The sequence below is a fragment of the Cebidichthys violaceus genome, unplaced genomic scaffold (genome assembly GCF_023349555.1).
Source record: "Cebidichthys violaceus isolate CVI_PGR_0920_01 unplaced genomic scaffold, fCebVio1.0.p SCAF_1, whole genome shotgun sequence".
NCBI lineage: Eukaryota > Metazoa > Chordata > Actinopteri > Perciformes > Stichaeidae > Cebidichthys > Cebidichthys violaceus.
Genome location: NW_027176262.1, coordinates 15,459,659 through 15,468,567, shown reverse-complemented (window position 1 = coordinate 15,468,567; position 8,909 = coordinate 15,459,659). Strand labels below are relative to the sequence as shown.

Sequence of the window (8,909 nt, the reverse complement as noted above, 5' to 3'; positions counted from 1 at the left end):
TCTGCACTTAAAGCACATCTTGATTGTTTCATTCAAAATCCATTGTGGTGGTGTACAGAGCCAAAATGATGAAAATTGTGTCAATGTCCAAATATTTATGGACCTAACTGTATACTAACAAGGAGGCGAGTGTTCCAACTTCCCTTGAAAAAGAGGCATCTGTCTATGTCGATTCAGTTATGAAGAAGGAGGATGGTACAAGAAGATATAACAAGAAACATCACTGCTTGTATTGTTGTGAAGTAGTTCAGAAAATGTCAAGGCACTTGTCACGTAAACACAATGACAAGGTTGATGTTGCAAAAGCATTACGTTTTCCAAAGAACTCAAAAGAAAGGCGACTGCAATTAGACTATATCCGAAATCAGGGGAACTTTCAGCATAACACTGAAGTTTTGGAGAGACGGAAAGGCAAACTCATTCCATGCAAGCAACCAAAGAAAATGACCGAAGGAGAAGAATATATGCATTGTTTGTACTGCTATGGGTTGTACACAAGAAGAGTGATGTGGTGACATTTTCAACTCTGCAAATTGAAGCCTCAGGGTGAGACATCTAAACCTGGTAAAACAAGAGTCCAAGCATTGTGTGCTTTTTCTGAACCTGCTCCAATTGGATTTAGCGATGCCTACTGGAAGGTCTTAAATGATATGAATCATGATAAGATTGCACTTGCTGTGAAGCAAGACCACTGCATTCTTGAATATGGATACAGACTGTTTAAGAAAAATGAGACGGTAATCAGCCAACACATTCGACAGAAGCTGAGAGAGCTTGGTAGACTTGTACTGACAGCAAAACAAGTTACACCTGTGAAGACTATCAAAGAACTCAGAAAACCAGAAATGTATGATCATGTTGTCACTGCTGCAAGATGCCTAGCTGGATTCAATGGCAAATATCAACGTCCATCTCTCGCTCTCAAAGTTGGACACAGCTTGCATTCTTTAGCCAGGTTTATTAAGTCTGAAGGATTGAAGACGAAAGATAAAGAATCAGCCCAAGATGCTAAGGAATTTGCACAGCTATACAAGGAAAGTTGGAGATTTGACATAGCAAGCCAAGCGCTTACTCAACTTGACCAAGCCAAGTGGAATTCTCCTCAACTCCTACCATTCACGGAGGATGTCCAAAATCTTGTTTCTCATTTGTCTGAGAAACGGCAGCAACTCTTGAATGCCATGAGAGAAGAAGTTTCACCCTCAAAATGGAAAGACCTTGCTAAAGTTACCCTGGCACAAGTTATTTTCTTCAATTGCCGGAGAGAAGGAGAGGTATCAAGAATGCCCTTATCTTCATACCTATCAAGAGACGAATCAGAATTGCACGAAGATATTACCTTGGCCCTTACGCCACTGGAGCAAAAACTTTGCAACCATTTTGTTTGGATTACTATAGTAGGAAAGAGAGGAAGGAAAGTTCCTGTTCTCCTCACCCCACTCATGAGGGAATCACTGGACATTTTGATCAAGAAGCAAGAACAATGTAGGGTGCTGACTGAAAATCGTTTCTTGTTTACCTTGCCACATTCTGTCCATTCCATCAGGGGTTCTGACTGCATCAGGCAGTTTGTTCACGAATGCGATATCATCAAGAATCCAAAGGCGCTGACCTCGACGAAACTAAGGACGCATATTGCTACCCTGTCAACTGTTCTTAACCTCAAAACAACAGAGCTAGACCAGTTGGCAGATTTCCTTGGTCATAACATCAACGTGCACAGGAAGCACTACCGCCTCCCAGAGGGCACCTTGCAGCTAGCTAAAGTCAGCAAAGTCCTTCTGGCATTGGAGCAGGGATGACTCGGGGAATTTAAAGGGAAGAGTCTGGATGAGATTCATATTGATATAAATGGTGTTAAGTAATTGCTTGTAATTTATTTAGTGATTGCACTTGAATTTCAGAGGTTGATCACAACAGTTTCAGCTTTCCAACAAATAATATTCTATCAATTACCATTTTAGAGACTGTTGACATAGAGACTGGGAACATGGGGTGTTCGCAAGACGACATGGGAGGTATGTGTGTATGATTGTTTTTTTAATTGGTAATGATCTGTCAGTGGTTATTTATATTTAATATCACTGTATTTGAGCTTGATTTGGGCCATTGGATTACTGCAGGTTTCCCTACTTACTGACCATTGGCGGGAATACACAATAGATTAACAGGATAATTCCAGTATTTTTTCAAGCCAGCCTCTATTTTGTATTATCTACGATGTCAATCAGTACAGGCAACAATATTGTTAATTAAACTCTTCAAGGATGTTGGTGTCGGTTCACATCCTGCGATCCTGAAGAATTAAAATCTTGGATGCAGTAAACTCACGATTAGTATAGTACAGTTTTATATTGTTTCCAAATTTCGACAATATATTGGTAGACAGACCTCATGCATGGGCTCACTTTTCATGCAGATCACGACTAGCAGTCACAACTGTATCTTCACCTGGAGATCATCTTGCATACACTCCATTACAATAGATGGTACATCTATAATACAGCAACTATAGTTTGATACTAAGATTCTATCAAAGCAACTAAATATGTGAAAGGCCTAACGGATAAACGTCCTGTGTTTACCTGTTATAATTGCTGTATTTTAGACCATCTATTGCAATGGAGGAGTGTGCAACATTGTTTCCAGGTGATGCATTACTTGTGTTTGTGCTAGTCTGGTTCTGCATAACGGGAGAGATTTTTGTACCTGTATACTGTAGAACTATGGCAACAATATGAAATTTCTCCAAACTCATTGTTATAAATGTTAAAGAGACACACATGTTATATACTCAACTCTATTAAATATATACTCTTAATCACTGCAATTTGATTGCTGTTACAATGACAAAAAACATAAAGCTTGATAAAAATGCAAATCCAGCCATCTTTTCTGCAAGCTACTTCATATTTTAAGTCAATATTTCTCTCTTGAATGTTTGTATAAAATAATTTCTGTACACAGATGCTAGTATGCTAGAAGCACATGGATTAGATGATGAGGGCAGTGTGACATCCCTGCAAGAAGGTTCCTCGACAGTGTCTGCCCAAACGTTTTTGGGCAGACACAAAAAAGTTTAAAAGAATAAAGCAGAGTGTTTCCCATGGAGCATTTCATGTGTTGACTAAGGACCTGTGTCCACATAGCGCCCTTTTCTGAGCGCCACCGTCTTCCGCTGTTCTGCCAGACGCTATGTGGACACAGGACCTTAAACTGGGTAGAACAGAGCAAGAAAGAAAGGTGAGCTTATCAAATTCATTCAAATTACTTTATTTTCCATGATAAACTTTGTTTGTACAGTGTACAGACAAGACAAATATGACAATTACAAACCAATCATTACTAGAATACACTATTACTAAGAATATAATGCACACATAGTCGCAAAACTAGATGAGGCCCATCTAGTCCTCCGGGATAGGGCCCTATATCTCTATGCAGATGGCATTAGGTTGTAGTAGGTGTGAAGTCTGTGTGGTGACTTCTGCAATTTGTGAGGCTTTCTTTACTGGATGCTGCTGAGTGACTCTAGTTCCTGTCTGAGGATGTTGTTACTAGTTCCTACAATTCTGTTCAGGTGGATGGCACTTATTGCTTCAAATCATGCTGTGGTGTTAAAGGTCAGTATTGAATCCACAGAGATGATAGACAAGTTTAGATATGTTTTTTTTCCTCTTCTTGAGGAAGAACGGGCATTGTCTGCACTTAGAAAATATCAGCCCACTGTTGTTGTTGTTGTTGTTGTTAAAGGTAAGCTTGTTATTGATGGTGGTGCCATGATATTTACGCCTTTTTACCTCCAGTGCCGGTTCGATTTGCTGGTCATGCCTGAAATCCAACAGAAATGTTCTGGTTTTGCTGGGGTTTAGTTCTAAGTAGTTGTTTTCACACCAACCAGCAGAGCTATTGATTTTCTGATGGAATTTGTTGTGTTAATTATTACAGCGTCATCCGAGTTCTTAATGTAATGCATCTTTAGGTGAACTTCTGCAGTCATCTGGGTAGACGGGACTGGTGAAATGACAGAATTTTGTGGTGCCCTGTTGTATATTGTTCTGTTGGAGCTTAGTACACTACTGCATTTGATTTTCCTACATCTGTAAGGAAGGAGAGGATGAGGATAATGAGGTGTAGATTGACATTCACCTCAAGGAGTTTCTGTTCCATTAGGGTAGGTTGTACTGTGTTGAATGCACAGGAGAAATCGACTAAAAACATCCTGACAAAAGATTTTTGCGAAAGGTCACTAGACACCGAAAATTCTCTGAACTGGTTACTGTATTCAATCTATCTGATGTAAATGGTTCTGTAAATGAAATTGACTTTTTGTCAATAGCATAAAGTATCACCATGGATGACTGATTCTGTTTACATGCAAAAGAGATCTTGTAGAGCAGTGGAAAGCAGGACAACTCGACCCTGGTTATTGTCAGACACAATTTTATGGCATGGTAATTTGGAAGAAAGTGCAGAGTAAAATAATTTAGAGGTTCTGACAGCAAAAAAAAGAAGAAAACTTTGTTCAATCACACAACAAATGAGACAGACACTCTTCCTGTATCTATTATCGTGCCAACAAGACTTAGGAGGATCTTTAACCCTCATCCTACCAACTGGGGTCCCCGCAGACCCCAGCGATATACTTGTTGTCATATCTCACAGGTGCTTTATTCTAACGTTCCAATTTTTCATCACTGTGTCAATCAATTTGTTCGTAATGACTTCATGTAATTGTTTTCTGTTTGAATTTGTGCTTTCTAAAAATGTATTGGGGTACTGGGTGACACCAGTCAAAAGCACCCAATTGCTGCCTATGCTGTTTTTCAATAGATATAATAGAATAGATGTATAAAATGTTTGCCATGGGTCCTAATTTAAAATATCACACACTCTCAGGCGGGGTAGAGGCAATCATTTTGAAGGGGGTAGACAGATGCAGCACACACAGATTTTGATCTATTTTTGACTCATATTTTAAGTCAATATATTTGTCTTAAATATTTGTATAAACTAATTTCTGTACCCGTATGCCAGAAGCACAGGGGTCAGAAGAAGAGGGCAGTGTGACATCCCTGCAAGAAGGTAACTCCACAGTGTCTGCCCAAAACCAGAGGAAGTCAGCAAAAGAACGAGGTGAGCAGATTGATGGTTTGAGTGTTTCACATGAAGCATTTCATATGTTGACTTAAAGTAGAATAGAACACAGTGAGCAGTGATTGAATCACCTGCTAGAATAACAAAATTGGTATATTTTGTCATCAGGGCAGTACTTCTTTCCCAAGTAGGGGTAGGACAAAAACAACAAGGTCCTTTTTGCGTTTTTTCTTTAGCCATAAATATGCTGGTTATTAAAGACCTACATAAATTGGTTTGTACAAGTTTCCAGGGCTTCTACAGGAATAGAAACTATGGTAGCGTACATTAGCTTCATTTCTACTTTATTTCCGACGTGGATTGCATCTAGGTTTCATAATTCGCATCATGCCGATGGTTTGTGTGTGTAAAAGGGGTACAAGGCATAATAGGGCTGCCACTGATGACTAATACTCAAATCTAATTGCACATTTAATTTAATTTTGTTGATGTTGACAAACTGTAGACTATGAAATTATATAATGAAGCACAAAGCAAAAGTGGCTATCCCTTCCATTTTAATTATAAATATCCTATAGATTATAAAAGTATGTACCCGATATTCTTACAGTACACCTACCCTTGTTTGTAATTCAAAATAAACTGTCATAACAATAGCTCTGTGTCACTCTGTCTCCTTAATACACTTTATAAATGTATTAAGGAGCTCAAAGGACAAAATATATATATTTTTTTAAACTTGTCAATTTAAAATATATTGATGTTGACAACGTCATCGATTACGCCGACTATTTGCGCCTGTAAACATACAGTAATCTGGAATACAAACACTCTCCACACTGCAACTAAGTCAGTACTGCAATGGATGACCTATAGTCAATAGTGTTTCAGCTTCAATTAAGATGTAAATTTCTTAAACCTATAACGTGCTCTTTTTATGCCTACTTAGGTAAACAAACTGCTGTCAAGAGAAGCTGGACACCAGAGGAATGTGCGGCAGTACAAAGGCATTTAAGGAGATTCATAGTAATGAATCAAGTTCCTGGGAAAGTCGACTGTCAGTGCTGCATAACTGCAGAGCCTCAAGCGCTAAGAAACTGAGACTGAAAAGGAGTAAAATACTTCATAAAAAATCGGATAACTTCTTTGAGAAGAAAAGTATAGTGAAAGCTCCTCGTTTTGGAATTTAGACCAGTTGCCCTCAACACTGACTTCACTAACAGAGGAAATACTGCTGTTAAAAGTGCAGATAATTAACTTTAATGTCACTCATATTCTAAACTTGAAATATTGAAATTCGGGCCACGACAGGTGGTACTTGAAGGCATCATCCTCCTAACCATCGTTAGTTAGAGATATTTTCCATTGGACCACAGCGGTCAGATGTCTCTCTGAGGCTGATCTGGAGTCGGCTCTCCTCCTCCTCTCAGGATTGTGATCAGAGTCCAGCTGCACCACATATCTGCTCCTCTGAATATGTAAAGCCTTATTGAAGCTCCGCTCCAGCGGTTTCTCTTAATTATTGAACTAATCAGACTGAAGGAAAGGAGAGGCTTCTCTAGATTAGCTGAGACGATCATCGATCCTCTCTCTGCCTTGCTCTCTTCAATTCACCTCCATTCAATTTAAAAGTATTCAAACAATATCTCCTTCACGAGGAAGTGCAGTGATTGGATTAACAAAAAACTAGAGACAAATAAAACACAGACGTGTATCTGCCTCTCACCTCCAGTTCGCATCATTCCTTTCTTTATTAATACGAGAATAAGAATATTATTAAAAATGTGTGATTCATTAAGTTCCACCGAACCCGAAGGGCTGGTCCCCCAGCAAACTATCCTTTGGTGAATGAATTTTGCAATAAAAACACAATATATAAAGCTCTCCAGCCCGAAGGGCTCCCCAGCCCAAAGGGCTGGCCGAATTGTGGCCTAATTGACGTGGGAATTGATTTGTAAGGACTAAGCCTTGTAACTCTTCAAAAAACTGACATTTCGCCTACATTTCTTGGGCCAAGATTTAGCCCAATTGTCCCAACCCGAATGTCCCAAAAGATAAATTCCGTACAATTAGACGTTGGTCCAAGAAATCTTAGTTTCAGATCAATATATTGAACGGTTGAGGAGATATTGCAGTTTAAAATATTGATCCAGGACGGCCGCCCCCCAATTGTCCCTTTTTGGCCCATTTCTCCCCACGAAATGTCCCTTTTTTCCCCAATTGTTCCCACCGAATGGCACAGTTTATCCCAATTGTCCCGGGCAATTTGGGGCAAATTGTGACTTTTCGGATACAGCTTTTCTGAAATTCCCAATTGTCCCTTTTTGTCTCAAATGTCCCGCCCCAATTGTCCCTTTTGTTCCCTAGCGTCCCTGCTCATTTTCCCTCTGGTGGACAAAGTCGGTATAGGGACAATTGGGCCAACTGTTCCCAAACTTTGGAATTTTGTTCCTGGGCAACCGTGGGACCGAATGGAGCGCCATTCGCCCATGTCAAACTAGAGCAAATATGTTGTTTGAACCCGTGCCCTGCTTATTTTTAGCGGCGCTCCAAACGACCGTTAGGGGGCCGTGAAAAATGCCTCTTTTGTCCCTTATGCTTAGTTCATTTGTCTGAGAAAAGTCCCGACTGCCCCTACTAGCGGATATTATATCTGTATATATATTGGGAGCCTACCTCAGGTTGACCACGAGTGTCAGTGTGGCAGGTAATTGGTATATAGGGCACAGCTGCAACAGATGGCTAATGATGCATGGGTGTTGGGGAGATCACACAGTTTTTGCCGCACGCAAGACAACACCAGAGGGAGACCAGGGCCCCATTCCTCGTACCTGGCTAACTGAGTTAGCCGGATAATTTTTCGGATAAGATTACATAAGTCAGGCTTTTCAGTTCCACAAAGCAAGTTTGGCAAAATCACCATAGCAACACATCCATAAACTTGAACCTGCTCCAGTGCAGGCTAACTTAAGTTAGCTGGATAAGCTTGCCACTCCCCCAGAAAAAAATGGCAGCTCCCTTCCTCAGAGATCCCATTGATAAAGGAGTGATATTAGTTAGATTAGCATTTTATAGGGAGAGAGTCCTTCGAGATCGCCAAGATCCATTATCACATCATGATGACTTCCTATACGAGCGCTATTGATTCTGCCGAAAAGGAATCATTTATTTACAAGACCTTCTCGAGCCATACATTGTGAACACCACACGCCGCAGCCGAGCATTGACTGTCTCACAGACTGGATGTATAGCCTTGCGCTTTTCTGCGAGTTGTACATTTTTGTACAGCGTCGGCGATGCGGAGAACATCAAGAAAGCCACAGCATGCCGTGCTGTTTGTAAAGTTTATTTGGCGCTTAAAAAACTTATGGATGTGTTCAATATATTACCATGGCACATATTATATTGACTCACCATTCTGAATAATGTTTTTGTGCTTAGTTTTTACTTGCTCCCATGTCCTCTTGATGGCTGGGTTGCAACTACATGGGGGTTGAAAGCACCAGGGTTCTTACAGTCATGAAAAACCTGGAAAAGTCATGGAATTTTAAAATGATTATTTCCAGGCCTGGAAAAGTGCTTGAAAAAATAAAATCCCAAAAGTTTTGGAGAAGTCATGGAAATTTGTTATATTCATATTTTCATGTCATTCATTTACGCTGAGTTTGAAATAATTTCATATGCTTTTAAAACAAATACGCTCAAAATGTAAGCAGGCATACGCTCTCATACTAACTGAAAAGTTTGGTGCCATCGCATCAGTAACTCAGGGAAGCGGGCGGGATAATGCACTATGCCAGGGAAGTGTAGAT

At 40.0% G+C, this 8,909-nt stretch overlaps 1 long non-coding RNA gene across 1 annotated transcript; it reads left to right on the top strand.

The window, feature by feature from the left end:
* The first annotated feature begins 918 nt into the window (after nt 1-918).
* Nucleotides 919-8,683, top strand: LOC137881746 (uncharacterized). The gene is made up of 3 exons (XR_011103883.1): nt 919-2,018; nt 5,038-5,136; nt 6,047-8,683. It is a non-coding gene; the product is annotated as an uncharacterized lncRNA (long non-coding RNA).
* Nucleotides 8,684-8,909: the final 226 nt, after the last annotated feature.